Genomic DNA, 20,427 nt, shown 5'->3' on the forward strand with positions numbered 1-20,427 from the left:
ATTTTTCTTATGGTGTGAAGTCTGGGGGTAGGCAATTCCGGGGTGAGAGGTGGGGGATCCATAGGGCCACCAGGGAATTAGGCTCCTTTTTTTTTGCTCTATTATCCTTGGCTCATGGTTTATGTCCTCAGGGATACCTTACAGTCCTGGATCTGGCTGGAATGTCAGCCACAACAACCGAGTTTCAGACCAGAATCTGGAGGTGGGAGGGAAGGGCAAGAAAGAGCATGCCCAGTAAGCAGTTGTCCCCTTTTAGGAAGTCTTTCTTGGGATCCCACTGACTTACATCCTATGTGTCACTGCTCACTTCAATGGTCTTAGCTTCAAGAAAGATGTTTTCTTAAATGCCAGGCAGTCTGCAATTTAATCAAAATCAGGACGCGTTATTAAGGGTGATGGGGGCTGCCGTTTGGGGATGACCTCTGTGGTGTAGTGCTCTATAGACTGGGGGTGGTAGGGAGACCAGTATGAGTTACTGGTATTTTGGGTGAGAGAATTTGACATTCTGAATTCAGGTGGCAGCAATGGGAATGAAAACAGTGTTTGAAATGAGATTTCACACATGGGCAAGAGGATCCTTGACAGCTCATCTTCCCACTGATTTGCTTCAGGAGAAGCCTACTGGTTTAATTTCACTTACTAGATATTCTTTTCATTGAACTCCAGGTTACTAAGAGTTAATCTCTCTGGTCAATGATAAAACAAACTAAGGCGGACAAATTAAGTCACTAAACCTATGTAGGATGAACAATATATCTGAAGTAATGAAAATGTATCCTCAAAGGTACTTATTTCCCCCCAAAGCTCTACTTCCAAAGACAGAGGAATAGAGAGGGCATCGATTAATAAGTGCCAAACATAAATTTTTAAAAGAGTACACCATTCTTTGCTTATAAACACCCAAAATATATTTAAGGCTCCATGTCAGAAAATAACACTGAGGAAATCATGCCTTTATCTCCATGCCACAAACCATCTGCCCTGCCTCTAGGTATTTCAAAATTCTTTTCAACTAGCATTTTTTCTGTCTCCTCATACCATTCTTATAAAAAGATAACTTGAGATGTTTTGAACACATGGACTCTAAGGAAATTGGGATGCTAGAAATTTAACCATAAAGACAAGGCAAACTACTCCCAGATTTTTAGATTACTTGTCTTATGGTGACGGAACCATAAGTGTCTGGTGAAGCTCAGTCCTTCATCTGTCAACACTCTGGGGAGCATCACAGCATCACCTGTAGCCATAATCAGGGGTCTTTCAAATCCTTAAAATACCTGAACAAAAAGCACTGGTGGACAATGTTAATGAGGCATAAACTGTGTAACTTTTTACAGATATGTGGCCATTTTAAGAAAGAACTGATGGTGTTGATTGGATGATCCAGCAGTTTTTTTAGTTCTTAAATGCTATGGGTCTAAAAGAAGGAAAATAGGAGTAAAAAGAGAAGGCTTGTGGGTGATGATTGCAATGTGCCCCCTGGCTCATTTGTAGGAAAATCCAGTTGGGATGTAAACATCCAGGGGCCACAATTTCTGGACTGAGGTTTTTCAAGATAGTAATGCGACCTCACCGCAGGATTAAAGATCAGATACCAAGGTTTCCCTGTAAGGTCACCGGCGACCCACAGCAGCATCTGACTTCTCGCAGGTGACTCGTTTCCGGCCCCCTTTCTGCTTGGCCTCGAGGTGGCAGTTTAGCCATGTGGCTGAAATTTAAGCACAAGGGAGGGAAGGAAAGACAATAAAACTGGTTAATTGTTTCAGAGACATAAGATAAGCCAGCCTTCATATTTCCACACAGAAATTAAGGTGAATCAGGAAATGGATGGCATTTTTCAAGTCACATGAATCAGCACCCCAAAATTCATCATTTTCACCAAGCATTTGGCTGGTTTTCTCACACTTTTACATTATACACATGGCTCGCCTAAAACAGTTTAGGGACAGCTATCATTTAACTTTGAAGAGCTCTACCCAGTTTTGTTTTGAAATTATCACCCCCAGTTTTCCAGTGCGATGAGAAGCAGCTTAGTGCAGGAAGTTCAGTAAGCAAAGACTTTTGAGGAAAAAAAAACCCCAGAAATTTCATTTGGGAAAAGGAAACACCTGCAGATTCTCTAAAATAATTTTATTGGTTGAGGAGACAGCCTACTTCTGTGCTGGGGCCTGGGTATTTCATTTACATCACCTCCAATATCCTTAAGTGCTTACAAAGAACACACCTGCCAGCAGGTTTGTTTAACCTCCAGATAAAGAGTCCAGCTCAGAAAAGTTAAGGAACTTTCCCCCAGGTCACAAGGCAAAATCATGACCTCAGTTTAGGTCCACTTCACTTCAAACTATGGATGCCCTCCAAATTATTACTTGGTTCCTTCTTTCCACCATTCTTATTATCAACTTGTTTATGATTCACTATCACTGAATATACCTATGTTAGCAACGCTTTGCTGTATCCTTGTAAACTGCCTGTACAACGGACCCTCCTCCATCACACACAAAGTTACATACTTTACTGAGTTAAACTTCAGGTCATTAGCTTTCCTGGTCTGGTGTAGAAAGCCATTTCTTCCCTATTGCTTAGCTCTTGGTATGCCAAGATTTTTTTTTTAAGTGCACATGCCTTTACTGTATCATCGAGGAGCAACGACAAGGATTAGATAAACACTTTTGCGTCCTAATTTCTGTCTCCTTTTTCCCTGACGGCTGGCGCTTCCGCAGTTCTGCCCACCCACCCACAGACTGCCAGGTCTGGTTTAAGGCAGCGTCCTCTCTCCCCTCTTCACCCTCCCCAGGAGCAGAGCAGCCAGACCAGACCCAGACCCAGACTCAGACCTAGACCCAGACCCAGACCAGCCGCCTCCCCCCAGGCAGCCAGTGCTCCTGGGCCTCCGTGACACGTAGGCAGGGGCATCGGAATGTCAGGAATGGAGCTACTGCCCCTCACATGCCAAGCACAGACGTGAGAAATGTTAAGTTTCTCATTAAGGCCGGTAGAGCCCGGCAGCTGCCCAGCACCAGGCCAAGGGCCCTCAGCACAAGCCAGGGACGGCCGTGCCTTCAAAGAGGCCCACCCAGCTCGGGCCATTTCCTCCCGGATGTCTTAAAGGAAATCCGAGTGAGGCCTTGAGCAGCAGCCGCTCCTTCACTAGTGCCGGAGAGAAATGGGACTTTGGCCTGGGCTAAGCTTCCGTGGAAACCTTCAGAATTCCTTTCATTTCATTCTTTCATGAAAAAATATTTCTAGAAAATAAAGACAAATCGATGTCAATCTGTATTTCTATCGTCTTTTTCTCGAATGTGTGTGGCTGCTGTGTGAGCCACGACACGTTCCGGCCTGTGACCGGTTGTCTTACAGATTAGTCCGACAGCACGGCTAGGGCACGGGGTCACTCCCGGGCTGGGGACGCCCGAGAATCCACCGCCGGTGCTCGTGTGAACGTGGGCCCCGGGGCATTTATGTCACTGCGGAAAGAGGGCAGCGGTGGGGATGTTTATGCATTTCCCTGTGGAAGGGAAAGTCTAAGGCAACCCTCTGAGGCTGAGATGGAGAAAAAAGGGCCCAGAGAGACTGTTCCCCCCCACCCCCATCCGGAAAGAAATGGGTCACGCGGCCCTTCGGCTTTCCAAACCGAAGTTTAGCAACAAAGTACCAAATTCTAGGCGTCCCAAAAGGTACTTGCTTTCCAACTGGTAACCTTTCCCCCTGGGCACTTGCTCCGTAGAGCCGACAAATCCGGCAAGGGTGCAACAAGTCACATGTGGTCCCCAGTTGGCCGGGCTGACTCTGTCTCTCTGGGGGTTCTGCTCAGCGGGACCACCTGGGGACCTGCCTCCCCGGTTGGTCAGACTTGTTCATTTCCATAGTTTGACTCCGCCGAAACCGACCCGAAGTAGACAGGAGGGCACCCCCACGTCGCTCTCCCAGAACCCGCAGTAACTTTTTCGGTCTTTAAGAAGTTTCCAGCTCCGAGCACGCTTGAGAATGTCACACAAAAAGAAAGAAATCACCAGTCGGGGTCCGGACCACCCAAACTGAGAATTGATGAGCGACCCCTGCCCACTCCCACCACACCAACGGATTTGGCTGGGGGACGGCACGTACCTGGAGCTGCGGCCGGCCGAGTGGGCGCGCCACGTCGCGGGTCTCGGCCCGGGCCGCCTCCGGCCCTTTATACCGCGGCCCTCCCCCACCGCAAGGCTGCCACGTCTGAGCGGCCGGACCCGGGGAGGGGAGCCACAGATGGTCTCTGCTTGGCGGGGGAAGGGAGTCCCCGAGAGCCTGTACTCGGGCGCACTCGCACGGGGACGCAGGAGCGGGGATCGCGGGGGGGCAGGAGGAGACCGGGACGCGGAGGGGGTCCCGTCCCGAGAAGGGGCGGTGCCGGGGGTGGGGCCCGGGGAGGTCCGGCGTCGGGTGGGGCGCTCGGGTTTCACCCGGGCTGGGAGGGGTTTGAAAGGCGCGGCGGCAGGGGCGGGGCGGGCCGGGCCGGGGGCGGGGCCCCGCGGCTCCGCGCCCCGCGCTCTCCGCTCGCGCGCCCCGTGCCTCTCTACTTGCCGGGAAGGCGGCGCCGGCGGCGGCTGCTCGTGCTGCACCCGCTCCCGCTCGCTGTCTTCCAGTCGCGGGTGGGCTCCGCAGCCCCTGGCCCGCAGCAGCCCCTGCCCCGCTGCGGCGCCCACCCTCCACCTCCCCTCCGCGGGGGGCCGACGCGTGCAGCCCACCCCAGGGCCTCTCTTCTCCCACCCGCGGCTCCTCTGTGGAGCTGGCTCGGGCTCTCAACTTCGCCTCCTCTTCGGTCTGCTCTGCTGGGCGCGAACCTGCTCACCCCCTGCCCAACCGCGCGCCCGGGGACGGTGCGCCTGGCGCTCGAGCCGGCGCCCCCAGCCCGGGGCGCAGCGCGTGGCGGGTGGCTCTGGAGAAGTGGCAGGGGGCGGCTGCGGCTGCTGCCTCGACTTACTCAGCTGGGAGCAGAAGAGGACCCTCAGAGGCGCTTGGGGGCCCCAGCCGCTGGATGACTGGCACGAGTAGCGCGCCTCGCACCTGGTGAGTGATCCCCGCACCATCCCTTTGTGGCCGTGGCCACAGCGCTGACCGTGCGGCGCAGCAGCTCGGGACGGGGGTGGGGGGGTGCAGCAGTGGGCAGCGGGTGGGTCGTGTCGATCGCGGGCAGGGTCGATATGCAGGCACCGGCCGGGGACAGTTCCAGTGGTTGCGCGTACAGCATTGGGACTACCATCAGTGCGGAGGCGCGCACAGTTGAGCTAGTGCACTGACTGGAAGTTTGTGTCCCTGCCTTTGCCGAGGTCTGAGCGTGCAGAGGTAAGGGGAGGAAGCGACCCGGTTGGCGACCGGGCGCTGAGCTAGACCAGACCCCTCCCCAACACCTCCGGAAGGTGCGCAGTGGAGGTCTGTGCTCGCGCCCCGCATGCGTCCAACCTCGCTTCTGGAGCGAAGGGCAGGAGTAGGGGCTTCGCAGCCCCGCTGGCTGGGGCAGTTCTACTGTTCGAGTTACGGGGCTTTGCAGCGCGTATGAGAATCCGGGACTTGGGCTCAACTCCACCAGGCGCTTTGGTTAATGAGCGAGACAGGCTGGCGGCGCCCCGAAAGTGGCGGCCAGGGATTCTGAGGTCTGGGCTGTTGGATGGGCTGCAGCCAGGCGAGTACCTTTCCGTAGGCGTTTCTCCACCGCTTCGCGAATTTCGCTCCCCTGGCCTAGGGTTTCGGGGCCGGAGGTAGATCTTGGTCCCGGAGGGGATTGGCCCCCTGGAGTCGTGCGGGACAACGGCCGCCGAGGGGTGATCTTCCCGAGATCGCTCCCCGAGCCGCCCAGTGCCCGGCCTAGCGCAGTCTGATCGTGATTCCCGGGGCTTTGGCGGGAAGCGCGTTCACCTCCTCGCCTTTTCCTCGTCGTGTACCTGGATGCGGCTGCTCAAGAGTTGAGATTTAACTTTCCTGCGCCTGCGGCGTTCCGAGGATCCCCGGCAGGGGGCGCTGAGAGCGAGCGCTGGGAGACAGGATGCTCGCAGCAGTTCTGTGCGGGGTGAGTGGGCGGAGGTCCTCCTCAGCGAGCAGAAGGACCAGGCCGATCTCGAAATGATTTCGTAGGGAGGAAAGTGCGGGAGCTGATCTGTTGACGAGAGGGAGCTGTCGGCTTGCTAGAAGAAGGGACAGGAAAGGTGGTTACCAAACACAAGTGCTCTATATTAGAAGGGTTCCTTCCAGAGACAATGCCTGCAAACCCTGTCTATGCATGCGTTTCCCACCTTGTAATTATTTACTCAAAAACAAATCGAAATTGAGTGAAGATAATGTGAATTATGCTTAATGCTGACATAAAGTTCTGCTCCTCAGGAGCACATTAGTTACGACGCCAGGGTTACACATGATTGTTGCATCTTGTTTTTAACGAAAACAATCGTATTTCGCATCTTACCAAGAAGAGCTGTTTTCCTAATGGGAGAGTTTGGAAACAGCAGGTATATTAATTATAGAGTTAGGTCTTTCCTTAGGAGACACAGGAAGAGAAGATTTTTAACACCTAAGTAGTATTGCTAAATTAACTGCTACTTAATGCTAGTTTCATTATTGAAGAGAGGTTAAAGTCTATTGGGTGCTCTTTTGTGTGACTATTTCACAATTTCTGTTCAAGCAGAAAATACCTTAAGTTGTGCATCAGTTAGGTCACTTTTCCTGTCTGTGCCTGTGTTTGCACCAAAGGACACATGGAGTTTTTACCCCCAGAGATGTTTTACCATGTTTGTTTCAAATGCAAAAGCAGTCTGAAATGTGACTGTTTGGACTACTTGAAGCACATATTTCCTTTTCCCTGACTTTCCTTCTTGTAGAAACTTTGCCATGAGATAGCAGCTCAGAGCTTGTGCACCCTCACTTATGGTTTGCGTACTCATGGAACTGTGGGGTGATGAACTGGAATCTGCTTTTACAAGCTTTCAGCCTATACTTTTCTTAACAGGGAGAAGATGGATGATGCTAGCCATTTTATGCCTTTTACGAATTGCACTAACTTATTCGGTTGTTTAAATGGCAAACAGCTGTGAGATCCCTGCTGAGAGCAAAGTCTTTGGTCTCTTGGGTGGTAAAGCTTGTCTCTGTCCAAGAGAAATTTTGGAGATGTTCAGATTTTGGTAAAAATAAACCTGTGTTCTTCACTGCCTTTCCCTTTAAAAATTACTTCTTCATGTCTGGATAGAATGAAACAGAAACATAAGTGCAGGGGCTTATACAAGTCGTGGGCTATGGGACTGTAATGGATGTATGCACATTCACAGAAACTTTTGCTTATATTTTAGAGGGTTCATAGACCTTCTGAAGCCCGATCCATGAAGCTTTGCAGTAAGAAATCTTGCTTCAGGGTTACTTTAGACTCTTGATCAGAGACAAATGTTCAAACCAACTAACTTTTCTCTGTGTGTGTGCTGAATGCTCAAACTAACAGATGTCAGCTCTTTGGGACTGTGTCACATGTTCTTGATGTTTGAGAGAGGTGCTTAACCAAACAATTACATAGATTCTATGAACTTGGGTTGACTTTTAATGATTCCAAATGTCTTTTTTTATTATAAAGTCATTGAAATTGAGGCTTTACTTCTGGTACATGTAAAGGAAAGTGAGGGAGGAGAAACAGATGCCCCTCACTAAATATCCAGCCAAAGATATAAAGGCATTCTATTATATAAACAAGTAATCATGATCTTTAGAGCGAACTAAGATTAGAAACTAATCCCCAAGAAGAGGTTTGCATTACAAATCATATTGTGTGCAAGGTAGAACAAATTACTGCAAGTCAAGGATTCCACTTCTGTAGTAGTGTATGTACAAGTATTTGAGAAGTGTCCCTCACATCCAGCAGCAAATCTCCATTATTCTTGATTCTAAAATTATAACAAATCTCTATTTAAAAATGCCTCTGAAACTGTTGCTATAGTTACTCAGGAAAATTGCTTAGGGTATAATTATAACACCAAGGTGACAAATTTTTATGTTTAGTGTTAAGTAATTTTTCTAATGTAAATTACAGTATCTAACAAATTGAGTTACACCAAAGTACAAAGTGTGTAATGTGGAAGTGCATACATTTCTGCCCACCTGCATCTATTTACAGATTTATACAGAGAAAGTAAGCTATGAAGTCCTAAGATGAATATATATGCATTTTAAGTTTTTAATACTGTCGTTGTGTACTGTTGTTGACAACACAGACATGTTTCACATGTTTCCAGCAACGTTTTAGAGTTGCGACGCTGAAGTTGTGTTGAAAATGACTTTTTTTTTATTGTTGCTTGCTGCCTTGTAGAAATGATCTGCCATAGATAGGGGGCAATCTGCTGTCTCTAATTCCTGTACAAGATGGCAGCATCATAAAGATAAATCCAACAGGGGGAATCAGTTTGAAGAAGCAGCTTTTGGTATGCTAGATAAATACATCAATTATTTTGTTGATGAATCTGTCAGATATTGGTTGTCCAGATATGTAAAGTCTATTTCTAATAGCAAGAAAATAAGAAAAAAATTAAAGTAAGAATATAGATAGCATAGATAAACTTTTCACTTTCAGTGCATCTACCCTGAACTTGCTTTGATTCAGAATTTAAGACAAACACAGAACAAAGCAAATGAGAACTTGATCCAAGAGAAGGTAGTATATAAAAATTCATTATAATATACTGTATTGGCACAATTAATCTTTGCCATCTCAAGGTTCTAGAGCTAAGGAAACCTGGCTCTGAATTTCACAGAGTATTTTGAAGCCTGGCAACTTCAAAGACAAGTTATATTTCACTTGGGGCATGACATTTAAAATAATATTAACCCAACAGGGGGCTCAAGAAAACAGAAAATATTTTCAAAGGAACTGTTCTTGTTTTTTTTCACTTTCTTTTCCTTCTTTTTTTTTCAAGATTAATGTTTGGCAAGAGTGAAGATGAGCACCCTTTATTTTCCTTTCCCAAGTTTTAAAATGTGTTGGCATAGTACTGTGGCATTTGGAAAAAAATAGTCATTCCAGTTTTACTCTTTTACTCCCACATATACTAGAATTGATTCCTTGATTAATACTGAAGAACACTATAGTTTAAAAGAATAAGTTTTTTAGGGGGTATTTTTTTTTTAAATTTCTGGAAGGCCTTGAACCCACTAATCTTATATTCATTGTCTCTGTATCTCTGTGGCATGGCTAGCCTAGGGTTCACATAGAATGAGGAGGAAGTATACATTGGAACAATTTATGTTGCATTTTTATGTACATTTGAGAGTAGATCACATTACTGCAATAGGTAATTCAATTATAGATATGTATGATAAATAACCAGGGAAGTGATGCTGTCAGAAGCCAACTGTAGTGGAGAAGTAATACCGTGTTTGTTGAGATGTGGAATTAAATACATCTTAAGTAAGTGATTATCAGGCTGGAGCAAGGACGAATTGTTCACAGGAAATAGAGACTTTTTCAATCAGTTCAGATTCACCCAGCATTTGATAACAACATATGATGTGCCTATGCAAAGAAAAGCAGAATCAAAAGGAAGTAGTAAGAAGCATTCTGCTAAGCTGTTCCCCATGAGGTGTCTGAAACGTCATAAAATGGCTAGTGCTTGGCTAAAACTGCCCAGAAGAGATGAGTTCCTCCCAAACTGACTGCAAATAAAATTCCACACAAAGAGCTTCCCTTTCTGTAAAAAAACTGGAGGTGTGTCATAGCTGGAGAGGACTTCCAAAGCAGTGCTCAGCCAGCCATGGTGGAGGCAGCTACCCCACTACCAGGACCACTCAGCATGTTGTTGTGTGCAAGGAGTCTGCATAAGGGGACAGGGACACTTAGGGTTGGACATCCTGCAGCCAGATGGATTTTAGAATTGCAACTGGGTTCTGTGATTCCTTTTACAGGATTGAGATTTAGATATGTCGTAAAATTTTACTGATAGGAAAGCTGAGAACATTGTTTGTAACTGGTGCAAAGCAAAGTAATTGCCCTGGATGTTAAACTTGCTTTGACCAGCAACTATTGTAATTAAGCCATTGTTTATGCCAGTTGACATACAGTATGATCTAAATAAGGATTTGCCTCTCAGACAGCTGTCATGTAAGTTCCCAGGTGTCTTAGCTGCGGATTTGACTTTAAGAAGGTTAATTCTAGGAAAGCTGGGTAGCGTAATTACCAGAAGCCCACAGTTTAATAGAGCTGCTTGCTTAATTGAGCAAGGCAGTTGGGAGAGGCGTCCACCTGGAATGAAGCTGTCACTGGCAACCAAGTGGTCCCGAGGGGACAGGCCCGCCTACTGTGCTGGAGAGAAGTCAGTGGTGGTGGACAGATTCCAGGCCAGAGTTCGGCAGCTGGAGAGGGGTGCTGTGGGCAGTAGTAATTGACAGTGGCGTAACTGTCCTGTGTGACTCAGGGGTGTCAGATAGAGGTCTTGCAAGCACCCTGCACAGAGTATGTGGGTAAAGGCTGTGGATGGCCTCGGAGATGGCCATATGGCAGTAGGGGTCAGGATCCCATGTCTGCATCGGGTCTGTAGGTCCTTCCAGAAACAGGTCATCAGGAAGATAAATGGGGACATGGCTACAGGAAGCATGGCAGGACTTCTGTACCAGAGTGGTTAAGATGTTTGGTTACCAAGGCAGGGCTTCAGGAATGATAACACAAAACATATTCCTAGAACAAAGTATTCGAGAACATGTTGAGGGAAGAAGACAGAGGTCCATACCTTTGGAGGCAGCGAGAGAAGCAAGCGAGCAGGACTAGCTGCCAGCCAGACCTGGGTCCAGAGCTTGCCAGCTTGCTGCAGCTTCTGTGCAGGTGGGCCCATGGGCTGGGATCTGCAGTGAGGCTGAACTGATTCCACTGGGGGCGGGGTAGTGGGGTTGGGGTGGTGCACACTGAGGCTGGGAAGTAGGGGAGCTGTTGTGTGATCATGTCTCCCTCCCTCCTCTGCCAGCTCCTCTGGCCTCCTTTCTGGTCTGTGCATGTTCTCTTCTGCTTGGAATGCTTTCCCTCTCATTCCCTTGAAGGCTCACTGCTTCCAGATCTTGCTGCTTTGAGAGCTTTTGCTCAAGTGTTGTGTCTTCAGAAAGGCATCTCCCAATCATATTATCTAAGATAGCACCTCCTCCCTCTTTCCCCTTTTCCCTCAGTCCCTTCTTTTCTCTCCATTGAATTTTGTACCACAATATTGTATTCAACTCTTCCACCAATGGAGAATGTAAGTTTTGGAGACAGACATCGGTGAGTCTCCTGTGCCTAGACAGTTCCTGGGACGCCTGCTGCTCTCAGTCCTTATATGATGAGTGAATGAGTAAATAAATGCCTCTATATAGCATGTAAATAGTATGGGCAGCCATAAGTATCCTAGAAAAAGGAATTTGGCCTAACCAAGGCTTTTGGGGGCTAACCATGGAAGCTAAATGTTATTTATATTCTTTATATGGAGAAAGATGTTTCAGATACCACCCCCCGCCAGCTGATTTATTAGCATAGTCTTGAAATGCCAATGTCTTTGTAAGCCAAGGACTGTGTACTTCATGGATGCTAATACAGGGCTATTGGCACAGTAAGTAAATGCTTGTTAAATGAATCAATGACCTTGCTTGACTTGGAAATGAACATAAGACACTTAGTGTATATTAAAACATAAAAAATGTGAAATTCAGTGATTGTTATTTACTTATTTAAAACAGGAGCCACCCCCCGCCACCCCTCCCAAGCACAGAAATTCCTGGAACTTACTGTATCCTCATTACATATTTTCACACATTACAGAGATTTAAAAAACTTAGCATATTAAAAAAATCTGGCAGGTTTTCTTATTTTATCTCTGAGATTAGGACAATAAGCCTTGTCACTTAGTTGGATTTATAGATTTAATAAGCTGAAACAGATGAGCGGACAAACAAAATGTGGTATAGCTGTACAATGGATGACTATTCAGCAATAGAGTGAATGAACTCTTGATTTATGCTGCAATATGTGTGAGCTTCAAAACATTATGCTTAGTGAAAGAAGTCAGTCACAAAAGACCACATATCATAGGATTCCATTTATATGAACTGTCTAGAAAAGGGAGACCTATAAAGACTGAAAGTGGAATAGTGTTTGCCTGGGGCTAGGGGTAGGAATTGAGAGACCGTAAATGGGCAGGCGGGTCTTTTTGGGATGATGGAAATGTTCTAAAAATGGATTGTGGAGATGGTCACACGACTCTATACATTTACTAAAAATCATTGAATTGTTCGTTTACAGTGAGTAAATTTTATTCTATGTAATTTACACCTCAATAGAGTTGTTAAACAAAAAGAAATATGGGACATAATCTCTGAAGTTAGAGAGTGTTAAACTGCCAGTGGCCTAAACAAATCCTGCTGTGCTTACTGGGAGTTGTATTCTGTGTTTCCATGATTTAAAAAAGATGAGTGCGGCAGCCACTGGATGCCCAGATGCGCAGCGTGTCTTCGATACTGAGGCCCTCCCTCCGGAGATCAGAACTGTGATCTCAGTTATGAAGATGGGAAAACCCAGGTGGTCTTCAGACGAGACCAGAGAACCAAATTAAATCAATCAGTTAAATTGGCCAAGCCAGCTACTCCGTTTGGGCACATCCTAGTTTCCAGCCATTTGTTAGAGGTTTATTGTGATATAGGCATAGCTCAGGGGCGAAATCTTTGATAACAGAGAATCTCCTGGTCTCATGAGAGCTGCAGGGTCTGAAACTTCCAGGGTATCACTGTGCTTGCCAAATGATGGTGCTTTCCTAGGGAAAAAGTCCAGAATGCCCCCTGCTTGGTCCCTGGATGCTTTCTCAGCAGGGCATTTGCTTCAGCTGGTAAAGCAGGGGACTTCTAACAGCCAGACCCAGGGGCAGAGTCCAGATTCTTAAATGCCCAGAGCTTGAGTACTAACAGGGAACTGTGCTTTTTTCTTCTTAGAAGGAGAAGTCATGGAATAGCTTCTAGTTCTTTCTATCCTGCTTTGACACGTTTTGCACTTAAAGCACAAGCTGAAATTAGGTTATGGGTAGGGATACATATGAATTGCCTGTAATTTCCTTGCTCTTCGAATGTTGTCTCTGCATGCAAGTGAGTGTCTTTAGCTCTTTCCTCTTGTTTATTGCCACTTCCATCTGTTTAATCCAGTGCATTAAAATCCTCTCTGCCTCCTGCCATGGGGCTTCCTCAGCTCTCGTGGGCACCTTGCTGTCCCCACACCAGTTGGTTTCCACATGGTGACTTTCCGTGGGAGTGTTTACTTTGGAACAGACTGTTGGAGCTCTAGATACATCCAGCCTGGCTTTCGGGAGCTGGCTGGGACCTACTAGCCTTCAGAGCTTATCTGCTTCTCTCCTTCAGTAATAAAGTATTTTTATCCAGCCCTGTGATGTTTTTTTGAGCAAGCATTTTCTTTTAACAACACCTGATTTCTGCTGTCCTTGTAGTTCTATGCAAAAATTGAGATGGACAAAAGTTTTAAATTCTACTGTAATAGTTTTATTGACCTCTTACCAGTGTGGTTTCCGACTAGCACACTCCTCCCAAGCTTGCAGCCTAACCTAGATACAAATTAAGAGTAAAATTCATAAACTGGCCATGTTTTTCTAGTACCATTTGAAATTCCTATTCACTGTTGGTGAGTGGTAAGGAGTAATTTATGAGATTGCCTTAATAGCTCCTTCTGCTTATTAGATGACAAAGGAGTGGGTGATATTTTAATTTCTGATGTCACTTTTGATAGTTTTAATTGGTCAGTAAAATACTGTTTAAGTGGGTACTTTTTCACGGCGGTTTTCTTTCATTTTCAAAGAGCTTATGTTTTCCAGCTTCCAAGGATCACTGGTTAGGCACTCTATAAACAGACTGACTGGTTACATGATCAGAGAAATTTTGCCAGGACAGATGCTTAGTTTTGAAAGAGAAGGAATAAGAATGCAGTTTCCCCTTGTTTTTAGACCTCCTATAAAGTAACTGTGATTTGTATTGAATCTGATAGCTAGAGTTGATCATAATTAAAGGAACATGTAGTGTTATGGACAGAATTATGTGAAGACATTGTTCTAAGTGGGGGAAAATGTATTAGACCACTACTTTGGATGACTTTTACTTTTTTGTAGGCATTTTATTTTCTGGGAAGCATCCAAATGTTCACAGCAGATATTGATCTTGGACAGTCTAATGTGTAGAAGTCTAACTTTATTCTGGCAGTCTGGAATGCAGGGAAGGGCCTGGCGTGCTCACTGCGATCCCAGAGGGCTAATATGCACAAGGCCTTCTGTCCTCCGGCTCCTTACCTCTTGTCCCTGTTCGGGAGTTTAAAAAAAGACGGTCTTTGGCAACATGTCAGCTAAGGAAAACATATTTAAATTTTGAACTGGGAGTTAGAGGTAGGCATTTTATTTGAGTATTTCTGGGCTGTAAGTATAGACGAAAGATCATTTTTCTGGAGCAGGGCACCAATGCCCAGATGTTGAGCCTTTGCTCAAGGTAAGGTGACCAGATGTCCAGTGTGGCTGGCCTGTGGTTCCCTGTCCTTTCTGGTGGGTTTCTCTGCTCCTTCAGCAGTCATTTAACTGCTATGTTCCTAAGTTTTGAACGAAGCTGGGCTCAAAATATTTTCTAATTGAACTTGTAGTTTCTGATAAGACCCAGTTTAGTCTTTCCCTTCCCTGTTTCACCCCCCAGCCCCGCCATATAAAAGGGGGTCGCCGGGTTTTGTCTGTATCTGCTACTGTCTGGCGTCTCGGCCGCCTGGCTGTTTTCTGGGTTTTAGAGCTGCTGCTATGTTGTGACCATGGTGCGCGTGCTCTTTTGCCCAGAGCCCTGTTCTGGGCTGCTGCATGTTGGCTCATATAGACCAGACATCATCTAGGTCAGTTACCTGCAGACATGTGGTGGCTATTTAATTATATCCCAGCATTTGCTTCACATTTGCTGGGTGCTGTCCAGCTGGGAAAAGCATGCATCTGCTCACCAGGTAACTCCGAGGAGAGAACCGCATGTGGAGCGGCAGCAGGAACCTGCTCTGCTCACCAGCCTTGGGTCCATAGAAGAGACTGGAAGCTGGAGGTGTGCCACTCACACCCTCCTTCCTCTCCACTTTGAGACTCTCTCACTTCCTTGGCCCCAAGGCATTCCTCATATGGGGATACCTGGACACGGGTGCTTGATATGAAAGCATTTCCCTCTCTACCTGTACACCCCCATTTTTTTTTGTTGATGCACATCTAAATCAGTGTTTTTCTATAGCTGTCTATTCCTAGAAATGCCACCCTAGAATGCAAACTGTGCAGTGGTCAGGGGGCTAGGGGTGGGGTTAGAGATGGCAGCCTCTCTGGAGCTCTGCAAGCCCGAGCAGCAGTGTCGGCTGTTGTCTTTCCAGGCAGACTCTGAAGTCAGGCCTGGAGCCAAATGTATTCTCTGTCTGCCAGCAGTGGTGGAATTCCTAGGTTCTATCACCAGCTTGTGAAAAGAAATCATTCAAGAAACTGCAAGCTGGCAAGTAAGAATTGCAGAGATTCATTCACCCAGAAGTTTACGCCTGCAAATGCTATTTAACCTTGAATAGTTTCTTCAGGCCCACCTGCTGGGGTTCCATCTCACTGAGGTTTATCTTGGTATAGAGGAAAGCCTGTGAAGGGTTCATGGTGGCCATCTTTTGGGCCGTGACATGGGAGAGTGGGACACAGAGATGGTACCAGCGGAAGGGTCTTGCAGATGCCCCACACCTCACTCACCCCCGACCCAAGACGGCAGTAAGTTCACTTTTCCAGTATTTCATGGAATAAATGTAAATGCTTGGCTTAGTCATTAAAGCTATAAACCACATTTAGGACAAAGAGGGGGAGAGTCAGTTTTCATGGTGGTGAGACACTCTGTCAATTAAATACATTGAAGACATTTTTAAAAATAGTATATGTGGATTAAATCGACTGTTGATTGAGGTAGGCTCAAGGGCATTAACACTTGAACACTTGAACTGTGTCTAGAGGGAAGATTTACTTCAGCTGGGGAAGCAAATGCAGAGAGCGACATGTCCACATTTTTGATCGAGAAGAAGGGCATTTCCTGATGTCCACATAGTATTTAAAAGGAATTTTTTTCCTCATATAGTGGAAATTATAAACAAAAACGACACACTCCAGATTCAAAAATTTAGGAATTTTATTTCTTTGCTTAGGGGAGCAGTACAGACTCTTTGGAGTGAGTTTGGGAAGAGAAGACCAAATAAACATTCTTCATTTGATCTTTAAGACCCTGAGTTTCTTGATAATCTTTCAGAAAATCTCAGTTTTTCTTCTAGTGGCCAATTACTTGGCCCTTTTCTCTCAAGAGGGAAGAGAATCACAATGACTTCATAGCCAGTGAGGGGAAACTGCGTTAAGGAGCAGATCTGGTTTCCCATTTATCCAGAGTCACCCCACATGGCACCGATAGATCCTTCTCCTCTTTTGGGACAACCGGCCGCACCATGGGTTGGTGTGGGGTCAGCGTGAAGCAGGGGTGCAGAAAGGAAGGCATCAAGTGAATAGCAGAGACCCCTGTGGTCCCAGGGAATGTTGGCTTCAATTAGTCTTTTTTCCTCCAAATAAAGCCCGCACTGGCTTTTTTTTGTCGTCCTCTGTGTCTGAGACTGCAGTCATTTTTTTGGCAAAAGAATCAAAGCTCCGATCCATCCCAGTGTTAGTGAGCTTGTGATCCAAGGAAGAGCCACGGGGCATTAGGACACATTTGGGTGTGGGAACACACTGATGGGCTGGCCAGCCTGCCCTTCCGAGCCCATGTGGCCCATAAAAGGGGGCTACGAGTTCACCCCCAACAGCAGATCAGTAATGGCCTCTTTTTGATGACGGGTGGTAGTGTAGAACTTTAATCCAGTTTCGATTTGCCACTAAGTGCCTTTCCATGGGCTTTTAATGTTTTGATTTTAAACCAGAAATGTCTGTTTCCCAAAGAACTGGCTTTGGAGCCCAGATTTCCTGCTTGGAGGTTGGTGCAGACTGTGTTAAGTGGGAAGAATAAAGACTATGATTGAGGCTTGGCAGCTGCATTGTCAAGGGGCAATTTGTGCCTGCCTCTGGTTGGAGGAGGCTGTGGGGATGACCCTCAGGGCCAGTGGCCTTTGCAGCTTCTTCTTTAAATGCACTTTTGAATGAACATTCATTGAATTAAGCTTTGCAGGAGTAAATTTAGGAAAACAAATTGAAAGCATATTGGGGAAGGCTGCTTGCTTGGAAAGATATAGGATCGCCCCTGGGTATCATTGTTCCTCTTCAGGTCAGGGCTGCTGTGTCTTTTTAACCCTAGCTGTTGGAGCTGACTTTGACTTCTGCCGAATAGCCAGTTTGCCTGATAATGGCAGTGTGATCCAAATAGGTTACAGTTGGTGTCAGATATTTAAAAAGCTCCTGATAAAGGGGGCCATCAGTACCAGCCAGATCCATTTCTTGTGTCTTTTCCTATAGTTGGGAAGAAAGAGATTTTTTAGATGTATTTCTGAATAAGAGTTTGGCATTAGATTTTTAAGAATTGGTAAAAAGCTAAAGGAATTCATATGAAGACATTCTTAGAGGTACATATGAAAGTTGTAAAATATGCATGTTTGAAATGCTGTGTGTCTCTGGGCAATTGGGAGATTATTCCTGTTTCCTTTTCCCACATTAGCTTCCAGATGATTAATTGGATTTACTTAATTAAATGCTCTAAGTTTAAATGGAGTGGAGGGCCAGGGAGTATTCCAAAAATAGTATCAATTGTTTTCTATTGATCTACAATATACAACATGGCTTGCTATACTTAGAGAACATTCAGTTGTACATTAACAATCTTTTTAAAAAAATTATTTAACTCTTCTACAGTGAAACATCCAATTAAAATCTTACAGGCATTCTCAAAAATCCCGTATCATGGAGTTCTGTTCCTTTACTGCATTCCAGAGGAGCAAACCAACTTTGAAACTAGAAGAGCATTTCTGTTGCTGCTCCAGTAAGTCGAAATGTTCAGAGGCGCGGCTGGGCTATTTTTAACAGGTTCAGATGTGTCCTGTGGTGGCCGATTTCCAATGATCCAAAATTAGTCATGGGATCTTGGATGACAACAGTGTCAAGGGCTCAGACAATCAGAATCCTCAACATCTTTGAATTGTCATCCTCAATCTGACACTACGATTGATTGCTTTGGTCAAACAATACATCATTCTTTGGAGAAAACAAAAGGAAAACCTCTCACTGTGAAGAAAGAGGTCAGAAGGTGTGGAATTAGGCACCAGGCAAAGTGGGTGCTGAATAATATTGGGAACAGTTTTCAGGCTCCTGGAAGAGGAGAGACTCTTGGTGAGGACAGTTAAATACCTAACGGGCATTTTTATCTTACTGGTAGGGCATAAAGGAGAACAGCTGAGATTTTTTTTCTTCTGTTTTGTTTACTTATAAGGTCAAGGGAGAAGGTTGACTGGACCCGAGGCAGGAAAGCTTGGTTGTCACATCAGTCTTTCAACTGTGGAAAAAAGGAGAGATTCAGTTACCCTTCTGAGATCTCTTTGGCTTGTAAAGTAATCCATAGTTTGCAAGAGACTTGGTTAATTTTTGATAGCTTTATCCTGACAAACCCTTTCTGTTGTCTTAATTCAAATTGACACGCCAGGTGGGAAGTGGGTTTGATTCAGAGGAAGGGCAAGCATTTTGTTGAATTATAGCATCTTGTTTGTTGAATGTTGACTGCCTTGTAATTGAGGTGACCATTCCATAGAATTCCAGAATTTGGAAGGCATTATTGAGGCTGTCCAGCGCATCTCTTTGTCTCCCGGCAGGAGACAAAGCCTTCATAGAGAGATGACCATCAATTATATTCTTAGAGAGGGCATGTGTAGGGGTCCATGATAATGTAGGCCATCTGCCTTTACTGGGGTCCAGAAGCACACAGGGTGAAAAATAGCATATGGCGTACCAAGAAGTGTTTGCTGAAAACTTCCTCTGTGCTGCATCCCCAGCCCTGCCCTGGAATACAGTGTGTGTGGAACAGAATTGGTTTCTGCTTCTTGGTCCCTGTTTTCAAGCTGGCTACTCCTTGTCCTGGCATGGATAGAGATTTTCTCCAGTGCTCCGGTGTTCCCTGGGAACCTGAACTGATGCTTCAGGTGCAAACCCTGAGGATTCCCTAGAACCTTGAGTCAGGTTGGTGGTGAAGGCAGAAGTGTTGGTGTGGGCGTGACTGGAGCAGTGCCCTGTGTCCATGCCCTGGCAGAGCAGCCCGACTTGCTGGGACTCAAGGGGGTGGTGGATGTTTGGAAGGCATGTGCCCAGCTGGCATGGACACAAGGCTGGTGCCCCATCCAGGGCTCTGGGGAGGACTCCGCACTCATGGTTCATGGCTGCAGCGTTAGAGCACAGGTAGTGAGGATGTGGTGTCTTCAGGTGCAGTTCCCGACAAGCAGAGGCCTGAAAATCAGAAATGGCTTCCAGATGAGCAAGGCAAAGCCAGACCCGTTCACAGATGTCCTTTTCAGGGTCCTAGAGAAGTTTACCCTCGTCTCATCTCTGTGGGATCGCTTGGAGTCCCTCCATGTCAGGGAGCCATGTGCCCAGACCTGTCTGATCAGTTCACTGTCTCGCATGGCGCCAGATGTGTGATGTGCTTCTTGGTGTTTTCCAGGACAAACAGCACATCACTTGCTGGATTGCAAGGCTGCCTCTTCTGGTGTCTAATGCACTGAACAGTCAAGGTGAAGGGGAAGCTGACCTTTCCTAAAATCCAAGAGCCCCAGGATGTGAGAGGAGAGTTGGCTGTGGAACAGTCAGATAGCTCAGCTGCCTGAGGCCCAATGCTGTGCCTCCACACTGCTGCCAGTGCGCCACCCCTCACTCTGCTTTCCCCGCCTCCTAGTGGAGTGTGCTTCAGTGCCAATGCTCCTCTTTAGAGGGTTTCCAGCGTGTTCGTCAAGATTCCCTAGTTAGACTGTGTGCTTCTGGAGAGGGATCGTCTCTTTTCTATAAGTCGTCCTCTGTGTCTCTTAAATGATGCTTTTGTCTGAGTTGAATGATCGATCAGTGGTTGCTCAGCATCAGAATCCCAGACTGTTTACACTTCTCCAGTTGTATGCAAATGCAATCAGTTCGCGATTCTTCATATCTCATTACATAGGTGTTTGTGAACCAGAAGAATGAACTCACTTCTTTTTTCCGTTTCTCCTTTTATGTAAACGTGAAAGAGAAGCACGTTTTTGGGGAATAAACTTTGGCAAATGGTTTTGAAAGAAGAAAATATTACAAAGGAGTTGTTTTTTTTTTTTTTTTTGGCCAGGGTCTTGTTTGAGTTTATAAATTATGTGTGTTGTTTCCTGTTGCATGTTTAATTTTATGAATGAGCTTATAATTATCCACCAAGTTATAAGCAAACTCGAAAAGACCTCCACATAAAAAATGTGGCTGT

General features: G+C 46.0%; 1 protein-coding gene, 1 long non-coding RNA gene and 1 other non-coding gene across 5 annotated transcripts in view; 1 reads left to right on the top strand and 2 right to left on the bottom strand.

The window, feature by feature from the left end:
- Positions 1-1,290: 1,290 nt before the first annotated feature.
- On the bottom strand, positions 1,291-4,421 carry LOC140849675 (uncharacterized). Its single transcript, XR_012131857.1, has 2 exons — positions 4,105-4,421; positions 1,291-1,708 (listed from the first exon to the last, which is right to left on the bottom strand). It is a non-coding gene; the product is annotated as an uncharacterized lncRNA (long non-coding RNA).
- Positions 1,811-1,880, bottom strand: LOC118974062 (small nucleolar RNA SNORD123). Its single transcript, XR_005063646.1, has one exon. It is a non-coding gene; the product is annotated as a small nucleolar RNA SNORD123 (small nucleolar RNA).
- Positions 4,422-4,529: 108 nt separating the features above from the next.
- Positions 4,530-20,427, top strand: part of SEMA5A (semaphorin 5A) — a 439,431-nt gene continuing 423,533 nt past the window's right edge. The window contains exon 1 of one of the 3 annotated variants that reach the window (XM_037024956.2): positions 4,530-5,043. The gene's annotated coding sequence lies outside the window, so the exon portion shown is untranslated. Of the gene's footprint in view, positions 5,044-5,162; positions 5,320-20,427 lie in introns of those variants that run through there. The other 2 variants (XM_037024967.2, XM_073237934.1) reach the window with 2 other exon arrangements.

Source organism: Manis javanica, chromosome 1, assembly GCF_040802235.1.
Source record: "Manis javanica isolate MJ-LG chromosome 1, MJ_LKY, whole genome shotgun sequence".
NCBI classification, from domain to species: Eukaryota; Metazoa; Chordata; class Mammalia; order Pholidota; family Manidae; genus Manis; species Manis javanica.